The sequence below is a fragment of the Rhea pennata genome, chromosome 3 (assembly GCF_028389875.1).
Source record: "Rhea pennata isolate bPtePen1 chromosome 3, bPtePen1.pri, whole genome shotgun sequence".
Taxonomy (NCBI): domain Eukaryota; kingdom Metazoa; phylum Chordata; class Aves; order Rheiformes; family Rheidae; genus Rhea; species Rhea pennata.
Window position 1 is genome coordinate 37,113,441 of NC_084665.1, and position 14,538 is coordinate 37,127,978.

The 14,538-nt window shown below is 36.7% G+C and overlaps 1 protein-coding gene across 4 annotated transcripts in view; it reads right to left on the reverse strand.

Moving 5' to 3' along the window:
* The window catches only part of LTBP1 (latent transforming growth factor beta binding protein 1), a 136,674-nt gene that overhangs the window by 121,121 nt on the left and 1,015 nt on the right, over positions 1-14,538 (reverse strand). The gene's annotated exons all lie outside the window — the stretch shown is intronic.

Genomic DNA, 14,538 nt, shown 5'->3' on the forward strand with positions numbered 1-14,538 from the left:
TACCTGCCAACCTCACCTATTCTGCATAATTCTGTGGTTCTTCCTTGCAACAACATGACTACATGCTTCCAAAAGTAATTCCAGTCTTCTTTCACACTATTCTTATTTTTTCTCCTAGTCCATTTCATTTATACTTTTTCTCCAGTCAAAGAGTCTATATTAAAGAAAAATCATAAAAAGACTGAGGAAAAAAATGAAGGTAGCTTTGATGGTTGGATTCAAATCATTCGTTCTTAGCTTAATTGAGTCAATAAGGTTGAGGATCACAGAGCAGAAGAGCAACTACTGTTCTCCAGAACCAGCTGGAAAAGCATGATAATGTGTTTTAAAATATGTTGCCATGGATCCTGGGGCATTGCTCTTGCTCTAGAGGGATTCTTCCTGTCAGCAGATGAAGTTATTTTAAAAAAAACCCAAACAGCCTTCTTTTTCTGTCACTCTTTTTTTCCTTCATGGAGTGCCATACCACACTCAAAATAAGATACTGCACAAAAGCAGCTCAATAGCTGTGATGATGCCTAAGGCTAGGTTTACATTAGTGAATTTAACAAGCAAACAGAAAAGAAACACACCAAAAAAGAAAGCCTACCACTGGAATGCATTAAGATGCATATCTACCCCTTAATATTTTCACTGCTGTTCTCACTATTTTGGAAGATATCTCTCTTTAAATGAAATTACAGTTTATTAGTTCTTCTTAAACTCCTCCATCTAGCAGCATCAAGCTTTAACAAGTCATGTACTGTTATAAAACAATTAGAGGAACATCTGTGATGCTACTTAACGCAACATTACATGGCAATGACCACAGAAGGCAAGTGGAAGAAATCTTCACTAAATCAGATTATCTGTATCTTTAGGCATTTTAAATTTTCATCTCCCAATAGCAATCTTTCCATTTAAAAATTAATTCTGTAACTCATCTGCAAATTACAGGTTCCACTTCTGGGATGATCATTATCTCCATGAGTAATTGAGTTTTTGTCAGCTGCTGAAAAGCTGTCTAGTGATTAACATCTCCTCATGGTAGTGCCAATTTACTGCAAACAAATTGGAAGCACGTTAGAAAAGAATAACTGTCTACTTATGAAAAAGAGGGAGGAATGCTGCCTTCATTGGATATGGGAACCTGTGAGATTCCATCCAAGGAAAACCAAAGAATTAGGTAGGCATTGCCTTAGTTCTTCTTAGGCTTATTCACATCAGCTGCCTCACCAATTCCAGAGAGGTTACTCCCACAAAGCATACTGGGTCTAGCTCTCCAGTGAAAGCCCCAAACCTGCCAGGAGATCTGCACAGACAGTCAGACACCTTCCTGGAGCTCCAGAAAGGCAGTGTGGTTCAGGAAGAGTGCAGGAAGCAAGCCTTGCAGATCAGGCTGCAGGCTGGACAGAGGGTCTAAGTCCTTCAAAAGGGCCTCTGCACTTTTTACATGAAATTTTGTAAGAGTGACATACACCTGTTGGAAAGAACTGTAAGCAACTTTATAAAGGAAGACTTTCCTGGTAAGAAGCAAATTTTATTGCCAAGTGTTTCAAGCTCTGTGATGGTGAAAAAGCTGACATGAGTCAGTATTTTCTTTGTAAGACCAACAGGTCTAGGCACACAAACACACTCAAAACTTGTACCAGAATGCTGTCAGATTTTAGATACATTTGAATTCAAAATTGCATACGTTTTTAAAAATATGTTGAAACCCTAATTAAAAAGGAAGGCCCTAAGGCTCAAATATTTGACTGATAAGAATTTAGGATGGACCCAGCTGTAGCATGGACTTCCTATGCAGCCTTGGAAAAATCACTTTGGTGCCCTACACTTCTCCTATGGAAAAACAGGGTTGATATTTTGTAAAGGTTCATGTACTTGTGTGTAGTGTTCAGATATTATGAGGGTTATATGATAATACAATAATATTTACTCTCATTTGAGAAATTTTCATATTCAAAGAGCTTAATTCACCCAAACCAGGAAGACAGGATTGTACTGAATTTAGTGCTGGCTTTTTGTATATAAGCAACTGTTAACTTTGATTCCAGCCCTGCACTCTCTTCTCATGCATATCTTTTACTGCCAGTTCATTTTTTAGGAACACACAAGGTAAAAAGGGCTGGGGCCATCAGCAATACTATACAGCTAAACAAAATCCACCTCTTGATGACAGGAGCACGGAGCTAATAGAATGGGTGATACTAACCCTAAGACTGAGGAATTCTTTCTGCACAGTGAAGAACGCAGTATAAAAGGGATATCAAGTTAAAATTAAAAAAACTCTATATTTAACACAGAAGACTACTTCTAAAATATAAAAGAGAAAGCAAGTAAGCAAAAAATGCATTTAAATGGCAGAATTTAAAAATTTCTTAAACAATACAGTGAAAGATCAACCACAGAAGGCAATGCAAGAAAAACTAAAATATCTGAGAAAAAAATTAAAGACTAAGCAGTCAAAGAGGCCAAGAAGTTTCTAATTGGTATCGTGGCTGATCAAAAACAGGAAATCTGTAACAGAATAAAAAAGACAAAAGTAATACCTTTGCATCAGGCTTTCTATAAACCAATCATTAAATGCTTTTCTGTAAGAAAAAGACTGATGTATGAACTGAAAAGGTTCTGAAACAAACTCAGGCAAAAGAACAACAAGACAGTACAGCCAAACAGCACTTCCAAGAGTCCTGAGACAGAAGCACCTGAGTTTGCAGCACAAATAGGCGGTCTGCTGTTACTCAGCTACTATGCCAGAAGGCTTCAGTATACAAAATTGCATCCGTATGTTTTAAGGTTGATCCTGGGAATCGCAATTCAGGAACGCTTACTTGTTACAAAACAACAAGATTAGACAACAACTCAACTGAGGAGTTGTGCCTATATTAGAGTGAGCTGAGTAACTTTCTAAATTCTTTTGACTATAAGGTCAAAAAAAAAAAGCTTCAACATGCAGTTCACATGTAGATGCTGATATTTAAGGGGTGACAGGCTGCAAGATGAACCCTATTTTGTGACAGTTTTTCATTATAAATGTGTATCAATAATGAAGTATCATCATCATTCCACAGTGGAGACTATCTTCACTCTGAAAAGAAAGGAGAAGGAAGGCTCTGCAAATCAAATAGAATTATTTAGGTCATATAGGACAAGGTTGCAATACGATTCAGAGGAATATAAATTTGCTGAGTGCACATCATGATTGGTAAGAAATCCAAAACTAATAATACACAACATGATTTCTCTGTAGTACTTGTATGTTTTCTCCAGTTCTCAGGAAAAAATCAGGATGTCAAGGCCTTGATGAAGATGCGTATGCAAAGTCAGCCAAGTGGTTTCTAGGTCCCACCCACCCCTCTGCTGCAGAGGGCCTGGGTCTCTCATAGGACCCATACCAGCTCCTTTCCAGGCTCATGTGTTGAGCCAGCTACCCTAAGGCATGTCAAACACCACTGGAAGCCTGTGTGCAGGCAACCAAACTTAGTACCATCTGATCAACAGCTGTCAAAAAAGCTACGAAAATGATACAGTATGGAAGGAAGATAATATTTGAATATTCATATACTATCAGCAAAATTAAAGGCATGCTCTGGCACAGAGGATCGCCTAAAACTGTGGTTACTCAATGTGAAAAGGGTACAGCAAAAATTATGGTAGTTCATAAATGATTGACAAGAGGATTTAGGAAGCAGGACAGACTTTCCTTTCAAAATGAGTATTTATATAAAAGTAGACTGGATATTTAATTCATCCTGTCACAGTGCTAGAGAAAAGGGATATCCAATGAGGTTAGGTGATAGCAAATATAAAAACAACAAAAATTAATGCTTTTCTGAACACTGAATATTTAACCTTAGGGAATCACTGCTACAAGACAACAATGAAGTGCTCAACAGGATTCCAAAAATGATTTCATGTTTATATACAAGACTGTCTGTAAACACAAAAGTGTGGATTCAAAGGCAGGTAGATTTGAAAGTTCACAAACTTCTCATACTGTATCATCTGTATCTTATGTTAATCCCTGTCAAAGAGAAGATGCAGAGGTAGATTATCTACCACACATAGCAAAGAAAAAACCGGAGAACAATCTCTAGGATTACAACATGTTTACGTTCCCATGAAAAAAAGCAACAAAAAATATTTGACAGTGTACAATCACTGAAAAATCATTGATGTGAAACTAGCACTCATGTGAGACCTCTGAAATATCATAATTACTCTGGCTGCTGAACACGCATGCTGCTCACAGTGACTCTTTGTAAATCTACTTTCATGTTCTCAGTATTTGAGATGATTCAGCCAGATTCTAGTGTTGGAAGGAAGGGGATAAGCAGAGTGTTAAGGAATGACTTACTCCTATCCTGATTGCAATTGGTGATTCTATCAATTTTGTTAGAGTTGATCCTGACACATTCAGTGTAACACAGGAGTTAGGCCTAGAACCATGAACTAGATAAAAATTTGGAATTGCTGTTTATCAGGAATAAATGCACTGCAAGTGTCCAGTATCAGACTAGATTTTTTTTAAGTATCATTTTCAGCAGTGCTGTGTAACTTATTAACCACCCCTGTTAAAGTGAGAACCCTGAAATCAACGCACTCTGTGTCTCATGAAAACTAACTGTTCCTGTCTCCTGTATTTTTAAGGCTCTTATTATTCTGTATAATGTTTATGTGCCTGAGCACACACAGTATTATTAATATGTATTAGTTTAATGTGGTAATTCATCTGTTTCTAATGCACAGAACAAGAATTCAAGAGAAATTCAGATAACAATTAACAGCAAGCATCTTTAGTGCTAGTGGATCACTGCAGGCTGTCCCCCTCCTCCTGGTGTCAGGTGAGCAGCCCTACCACCTTTAATGACTGCATGATTAATCAGGAACTCGACCATAATAACAGTGAACTGCTAGAGCTGAGTTACAGTCTGACTGAAGTCCATGAACCCCACCTGCGCTCTGACAATGTTCTCCTATTTGGCTGTTTAAAGACGACATACTGGAGTCTTTCACAGAGTAAATAAGCAACAACATCCAGTAGCATAAGGCGGAGAGAAGAGCTGCTCTTAGATAAGGCAGATCCGTGAGGTGTCTGGAGAAACACTCGAGTTATGCAGTCACGCCTGCGTTACGCAGTGGCGCCGAAGACCACAGAAGTGGCAGAGCTAACGTGAGCCAGGGGTGTCAGCATCCTCACCATTTCTGGCAACTGAGTAACAGATATTAAAACGGAGATTCATCCCATTTAACCTTCAGTGCCCTCTTGAGCTATCTAAGTTAGGGGTGGAGTTATCTGACATTTCCCACTCCGTCAGTGGAAAGAGGCTCGGCCAGAATCTCTCGGATTCTCGGATCTCTCGGATCGCTGTGGCCAACCAACCGTACAGCTGTGTCCGTCTCCCTGCTGAGGGCAAAAAGGAGCGTAGGGCAAGGAGGCTCCTGACTCAGGCACCTCAGTCAGACTCTGTGTGAGCGGGACGGACCCCCAACCTTATACCCAAAGGGTCTACAAACACTTATCTACTGCTCCCCATGCCACACACATTCTGATAGCCTATGGCAAAATTAAGATGCTTAGAATAGAAAAAGGAAAGCCACAGGAACTGCAGCCGTTGCAAAAATTTCCATCATTGCTAGACAACAGGAGGCTGCTCTCTGATTACTGTAACATTATCATAATGCTCATTTTCATGAGAAAAATATTACAAGAAGGATAATGTAGAAACAAGTTCTTTCAAGTGGATCCTGATTAACATGCAAATAATAGCCCATAATCTAGGCTTTCCTGGACTAGTTAAAAAACATGAAAAACATAAGCTATCTAAGATTTTTCTGGCACTGACTGCATCACAAGAAATTGGAAAGTTTTCTAGGGAGTTGACCTTCAGGAGTTGACACAATATGAGAATATTGGGAAGCATATTATTCAGAGTTTGAGTAATAAATTAGGTCATAGGAGACCAGTGAAAAGCAAAAGACTCAAATCCTGGAGTTCCAAAGGAGGAAAGGAGAGGAATCACAACTAACGAGCAGGAAGGCTATGCCTTAAAAAACACACACATGTGCAACACTTACCATCACAGTTCTGTTAACAACATAGTAGCCGTATACATTGTTGCATGAGATGCATAAACCTACAATACAGTCCTCACTCCAACTGGTCATCACCAATTTCAGGGAACTGAAAAGTGCGCCTATCTTCTGAGCAACCCTGCTGTGAAGCAACCCCCCCAAAGCACCGCACCTGTCCAGAGTCCAGTAAAACGCGTGCAACTACAAAAACATCTCTTTTCTCCAATTACCATGATAGGTATTCCTAGACCTTTAGATTATATTGAAAAAAGGTATTCTAGCACCTACGTATATGGCACATAACAAAACAGAATGAATTTAATATAATCAAAGAATAAAACAGGCACGACAGGCACAGCTGCCTGGCTAACTGCAGGCTGCTCCCACTAGTGCTTACACTATGAGGCTGGTTGGTCTCTGCGGGTTCCCTCCACAACCCACAGGCAGAGACTGGCTCCTCTCCGGGAGGATTCAGTGGACCTGCACTCCTCAATTATGATATGAAAACTTGCCACAAGTTCCTCTAAACTTGAAGTATCTGAATAGCGTCAAATTTTAAATTTGACTTCATAGCTCAGCTCATCATCTTTACGCTAAATAAGATATAACACGACAAATATACAAAGTATTTGGCTGAATAAAATACAAATGACAAACGCTGACTGTAACTGGGTTTCTTAGAGCTCAGAATCCTTCCTATGCAAGAAACAAGCACCTAATTTCCTTCTATTCATTAACTGGCATCCCTCAAGACTTTGTAAGAGGTTTATAAAAAAAAGCTTTAACAATTCCTATGGTCTTAAACTTATTTCACATTTCTAAATCCCCGCCTGAAACTCATTTCACAGTTCAGATTTTTTTATAGAGAGATACAAATCTTAAAGAATTTAAACGTGTGTATGTGTGTGCATATTGAATATACAATTCTTGTTCCAAAAGAAAGATCCAGAAATCCCTGTATGTCTATGGTACAAAACAGTCTGCTTGATTAGAACGATACTGAAATTATAGGAAAGAACGGAAAACAGAAAGCCATACAGGTTACACAGTGCAGAGAGAGGGGAATTATCTGGAGCAAAACAAAAACAAAACAAATAGATGGGGGAGATGAGTGGAATTGGAAAAGACTGCAATGAGTAGAGCAATGATAGCTGCTTGTTTCCTTCTGATTGTATTATATCCAAAGGGATGTATTAATACAAACCCAACTGCTATCTAAGAAACCTTACCATGATAAACAGTACATCTGTAGTCAGTAAAGAAATCTATCAGCTTCTTTTGTGCTTGCATAATTCAAAGGCAACTTTTTTTTAAGTCAAAGTTGGCATATACTTGATTGTCCCTGAGATATGTGCAAAGATATTTGGTTTAGCAGTAACACAATTACAGCTGTACAGGGTAATGTGTTTATCTGAATATGCAACAATTCAACTAAATACACTGCTAGTTCTCTCTTTACAGTACTTGCAAGTCAACTAATCCCTGTAAGTTAAAAACTATGTACAATAAAATAAAGCATTATGCATTTTAACTTCATGTGCTGTTTTGCTTTAGCTTTGAGGGAAACATACTCCATGTGGTTTTTGAATGCCTGCAGGTGTGGATTTTGTACCATTTCCATTTGTGTTTTTTTCCTATGACTGCACATTAAAAACTGTTTTCTCCATAATATGTACTTTGGTGAGTGCTTTGAGAGCAGATGGACTTTTGCTTCAGTGATGGTCTGGAGTCTTTAAGGTGAGCAAGGGAGTGGAAATGAGTTGCTAACAGCTTGTTTAAGTTCAACCTCACTAAAATCATCTGGCTACATAATGCTTTTTCTTTAAATTAGCATTTAGCTTCCGCTGGAATCAGAGATGTTAAATTTGAATAATTAGTTTAAAATTAACAACAACAACAAAAAAAGGAGCTCACAGATGCTGCAAGTTGTCTGGCAGAGACCAGAACTATTTGTTGATAACAAATACTGATAAACACAGACGGTAAAGAAAGCATTCTTCCTGGGCAGATGTGGATATCAACAACAACTATTCCCCTAAAATACATTTCCTCTTTGTAGTTTAAATATAGGTAGCCAAAACTTGAAAATGCCTACAACCTCAAATACTGGTCAGATTACAGAGTAGTATATTTACCATAGAGGTCAGAATTCAACTAGTGGACATTAGTGATTCAGTTTCAAAAAGCCTGAACTACACTACCTGATCTGTAAGTTAAAAAAGATTTATTCTCCAGTTTTCTCAAATTCACTTTATAGAATGGAGGTTAGAAAAATGAGTATCTGTTAAACTGATGCTTGTAGTAAGTATTTCCTTCCAGAATCAACTCGCTGTTTTTTTTGCATTGGCTCTTCAGACCAATAAATACCTTTTCTCCAACATCTTCTATAAGGCAGAGGATGCAAATAACTCATAAAATAGTTCTAACATTGTATTCCTTTCTATTTTGTCCAGTGTCTGAGTAAAAAAAAACCTTGCCCTCTCTTTTGCTACAGCTGTTACAATGCTGCTGCATGAAGAAATATTTAAAGCATAGTCATCATTTACACAGATTACATTTCAAGTTACCAGCTGAAACAGTGAATAAACTCTTATTTTCTCATTAAAAAAAAAAAAAAAAAAAAAGTCTTTTGAGGGAGAGAAACACTCTGACTGACTAACCGGCTTGATTATTACTGTGGAATACTTAAAATTTTTTAACTGAGTTTTTGAGAATTCTGAATTTTCAAGGTTCTGCCAGGTAAGAAGAAAAAATATTTCATCTGGCAGCAAAAGAGTGTAAAACAGCAAAGCCTGACAGAACCATAGTGATAATTACTGCAGAAACAGTGGAAACAGATCTTTTACCCAATAAGGCTACGAGGTAGCCACTATAGAGAAAGTAAAGAGGCTAAGCATTATAATTACTTCAGAAAAGGAAGATACTATGGCAAGTTCAATTGCAAAACCAAGAACATTTCAAAGTAACATTTTATTCCTACACAGAGAATACAGTGCTAAAACTAGACCATGAATCATACGCTGCCCTTGACCTAAGCAGTTGCTCTAGAGATGGCCTCCTCACCAACTAGGATATGCAATGGAACACTATCAAGTTGAAAACTGAAGTATTTTAAAAATCAGTTCTCCTTAATTATGTTCCTAGAAGGAACTTAAACATTTCTGCGTGACATTCATTATCAATTATTTTAAACCTTCAGTTTGAGAAGCTGCATCTTCATCTGCTAAGTATGAGCTGAAGCCATAGGAATAGCATTTTTCTGGAGCACAAGTTACATAGCTCTGACACAGGTCATCTACCCAGGTGTCACCATTCACCAAGCAGTAAACCTACTTCATAACAGAGAAGAGAGCATCTCTTTTAAGACGTTGCCATTACAGAACTATTGTAACAAACCAGCAATTATAATGGGTAGAAAAATGATATGGTATGCCTCATACGAGATGCCAGGAAAGTTTTTAAACTGTCTCAACTCTACACAAATGCTTCTACAAACTGTTAGTCTTTTAATCTACCTTCTCTGATACACAAGTCTTTATATGCCATTAATTTTTCCCTCCTCTATTATTCTGAATAAATGCATCTTTGTGCTGCTTATGTATGAGCATTAACCAAACGACACTGACAAATCTTCATGAGATATCATAGTCTTAACAGCTCCTGTCGAATGTAGTAGGATAGTATGTATTATACGGAGCAAAGAAACAACTTTATTACACAGCAAACGGCAGCAAGAGAAAGCTGTGGTTTAACATCCTGTTCCTTAGCAATGAAATTACAAAATCAAAAAAAAAAAAAAAAAAAAAAAAAGTTAAATGCCATTTACTGCTCTTGGATCTCCTGTCATACACAAAGTATAGTTGAAAGTGTTGGCTTGCTTACAGGTCATTGCCATTTTTTAACCAACACTAAGAGGTTTCCACAATCCTTTCATAGAACAAGAAATGCTTGAATAAAAAAAAATTAACTTCTGAAGCAGTGATAGAAATTCATGATCATATACGTCTGAAGAAAATTCAAAAATTCAATCAACTTTTGATAAAATAATTGCCTTATTTTCCAAGTTCCGAGGAACTGTATTTCCTAGCTTGTTTCCTAGGCAGGGAACCCTATTAAAGTAATAATTACATAGTAATTCTTCTTACTAAATTCCCTTCAAATAACCCATTGTTTTAAAATACATTGGTCAAATTTTCTATCACTATTTTCAACATAAGACGAAATAAATTTTGAACAAAACGTTTATGCTTCTTCTTGGAAGTTGCTGTCTATATATAATTGGAAACTTCTGGACAACCTCAATTACCTAAAAGCATTTTTACAGAATCAACAGAGTAACAGAGGAAAAGTTTTTGATACTAAATTCTAATAAGGGAAGTGCCAAAACTCTATACGCAATATAACTATTTGCCATTATAAAGGAAGTTGGTTGTTTTTAAGGTAACACTTTCTAACAACATAAATTTGTGCATTATTGCAGTAGGGCAGAGTATATGCAGATTATTGCGATTAGTGCTGAAAATTCTCTAAAATAGATTAAAATATCTTTCACCTAGAAGATCATGACACCACAGCATCAAATGATCTTTGGTGGATCCAGGTAGTAGCCTGCCAACGCAGGATTGGAGAAAAGGGCCTTTTATAGAGAGGAAAAGAAAGGAGGCTGGATAAGGATCTTCTCATTCGCCTCTAACATCACACGAAAAAATAGCTCACAAGGACTGTAGGCCCCAATGCATAAATCTGATCTAATTTCCAATCCCATAACTAAAGCACATTCTTTACAAAGATCAGTGAAGCAGTAGGAGAAATGCTGTTTGATTTTCCTTTAGATTCAATGAAACAAGAAAAAAAAGAGTACCCCAAAATCTCCTCTTCTTCCAAGGAGAAACACACAACAAAATATTCTCTCATTACCTATAATGGTCTAGGCAAATTATGGCTGTTCACAGCTGGGAAGAAGGACAGTTGGGAAGGCTATATGAAAGAGAGACTGGAAAAGAAGGGGAAGGGGATGTTAAAAGGAGAGAGATACTGATGAGTGTTAAAGAGTGATATAAAATAGACTAGGAAAGCAATAATTCTATCGCAATCTCTGCCACAATCATCTACTATGATCACGGGGGAAAAAAATCCTTAAACTCTGCCAGCTCTCCATCTGCAGAGTGCCGTTATTTCCCTGTGTGACATGGGTACTGCCAAGGGCTCAGACACAGAAGTTGTACAGAAAGATACACATTTCCATTCAAAAGCATGTAATTCTTCTTAACTCCTCATTCATAACAGTTTGAATGAACTACTTTAAATGAGACACAGGGCTGCAAATGAACAGTGAGTGAATATAAACCTAAGTATTAAACAACTGCTTCCTTTACTAAGTTCTGTTATTCCTGTGCAACAAATGAGACAGGGATCCTGTAGAAAAAAAAGTGTAAACCTATAATTAAATACATATGTCAATAGGGCAAAAATTAAAAGTATGAAAAATATTAATTTGAGCATGTCTTAATTTCATTTTACAGTTACAAATTAGTTGTTGTTCTCCCAGTCCTTATAGAGAGAAAATTAAGAAGAAAAGGACATTTTGGAATATGCAATAATTTCAAAGAGAAACAGGACACATTACTCCAAGTAACTTCCACAGTAAACGACACAGGAAACCTCCTAAGTTATTCTATATGCTTCCCTTCCTACGCACATATACAGTCCCCATTTTACAAGCCTCTGTAGATATATCACAGCTGAAATACCATACAACCTGCATATGCACCCATCCAACAGAATAACGAGAATCATCTATTCAACAGAAGTTTCCACTCAGATTAAAAGCTTTCATTCTCCAAGCCAATGAAATATTGGACGTCAGTTAGTTTAACTGTGCAACATACCTCATTCACAAAATGAAACTATAAAATACAGAGTTTCACTGAAGCACATTGGCAATCAGGGGTATCCTTCCCTCTTAAATACCAAGTTTTCATCACCTTTGGTTGAAGTGCTAGAGCTCTTTATGAAATCTGGCAAAACTCTAGCTACCTGAAAAGCTACATTTTCCCCAATCCGTTTCTTGTTGCTGGTTTTTGTTTTTTAATGGCTTATCCATATCTAATAAAATCTTCAGGAAACCAAGACTTGTTCTTCGTCTGAACTCACTGCTACCAAGTTTCAGCTGAAATGACTAACCAAGCAAATTTTAAGAATCTGAAGTAACCCATGGAAATGCTTTAGTAGCTTTAGTACAGGCATCACAACACAGGCCCTCTGAAAAAACGTTTTAGAAGCTCAGCACACAGCATTAAAGATAAACATAAGGTTTTATTTTGTTCATTATTAGAAATAATGATCATTAAAAACATAGCAAAGTGATAGCTAACTGCAATCTGTCATCAGACAATCCAAATTAAATATTGTATACTAGAGTACTGCTTATGCTAAGGAAATGCATTTAGATCCAGTAACAATCTAAAGCAGTTTCCTAATATCCCACTCATAGTAGGTGACTATTATTAGTAATAGGAGTTAGTTTTCCAAATAGGGCATGTGACTTTATCCTTTCTGCTTATAGGAAGAACAAGTACTTTTAAAAACATACTGAAAAAGTGCTGTTCACTACTATTTTTAAATATGTATTTTCTGACACAACATTGTTTTATGCTTGCACGTTTTAATGTCAAGTGGTCACAAGAAGAATTTTCACCCATTTTGCATAAATAGTAAAGAAACAAGCTAGAATATGGCCTTAGGAGCAAAAAGCACAAACAAAATATAATACAGACGTTAAAAATACAAGAAAAACAAATGATCTCAGAAGACCCAAATTATTTCTGCTTTCAGGAGACATCCTCATCAGGACAAGCCTGAGCTAATGAGAGACACTAGCTGGAGAACAGAAATAAAAATCATCAAAACAGTATGCGTTTTAAACCCTGAATCAAGAGCTCCTGAAAAACAGGAACCAATGAAAGCACCCAACCTTGGGGCGGGGGTTTCTCTCCTCTCTGAGTACGAAGAAATAAATTAAGTTCACTACATATTTTTGTTTGTTACTGGAGGACCTTGAAGTCACAGTTTAGATTTGTTTCTTAATCCTCTTCTGTGAAAATGATCACACTCAGAGCTGCTGGGAATGCTTTTGGTCTTTTAAAGATAGTGAGAAGACAGCCACAAACAGGCTAAAAATGTCTATGTATGTATAGTGATTTGGTACTATACATTTTGAGACACAATGCTCCCCTGTATTTTTATCAAATATAACTATCAATTGCTGGTGTTGAATATTTCTAGCGATCTATTGTACACAGTGAATCGCAAACTGCATGGCCTGAGGCCAGGAAGGAAGGTGTGTAACATGTTTTAACAGGTCAGTCTGCAGGATCTAAGCTTTCAAGTATTTGAGAGAAGATCAGGTTACAGCCCAAATTTACATAGCAGAAAAACTACATGACTTCCCGTTCTCTACATTTCATTTTCATAATTTCAAAAAAAAAAAAAAAAAAAAAAAAAAAAAAAAAAAAAGTCAAATGAAGAGAGAAAAATAATCCTATTATTGTAGGTAATTCATGGTAGTCAGAAAACATAAAAGAAAAACTTGCTTAGATATGGTTGTCCATGTTCACAATAAGCACAGGTATAAAGTGTTAATTTACTACCCCTTTATAAAATCCTTTCCTTTTTTAATTCCTCAAAACAAACAAAAACAAAACATGTGCTGTATTGCTCTTCTAAAATACTGCTTTTATCATCATTATTCCAAAACATATATAAAATATCTATATTATCAAAGAAAGTGTTATACATTTCAAGAGCTTTCGTCTCTAGTGTGCTAGTCTAGTAAGAGTCTTAAGAATGGGACTGTTCTTTGTATCATGTGTCTGGATGAAAAGAAGTAGTTCAGAATAGCTTTTTCTCCCTCAGAGGCCGAAATATAGTGCTCTTTAAAAAAGGCAGTATTGGCCAGCATCAGTACTGCCTGACATTGTGTTTAGATTAGGAGGAGACTAAAATTACAACGTTCATATCTGGCATTCTTAAAGTGCACATTGGCAAAATAATTAATTTTAATTTTTTGTAGATAAAAACACTACAATATTTTCATGATCACAACAAAAATACTTTCTAAGAGCAGTTAACAGCACGATATTGTGAAACAACAAATTGGAGGTGTTTGCACATCTGTCTCTACACAGCTGTATCTCTCTTCATTTACAGAACCAGTAGTTGCACACAAATTCCTATTACCATCATACAGTGTTCAGTTAAAATATGCCAATAACTTATCCCAAACAGCTTTTAGGATTTGTTACAACATAATCAACTGGTTACAGGGTTTAGATTGGCATACTGTTGATACTCTTCCTGAAGAAGCATAAAGAATAAACATTAATAGTGAAACGACTAGCTTCAATACTTTTGATTGGCGTTAACATTATTTCAGCTCCAAAAAATGACAAACTGAAACCTGATTTATTCACAGCAGTAGAT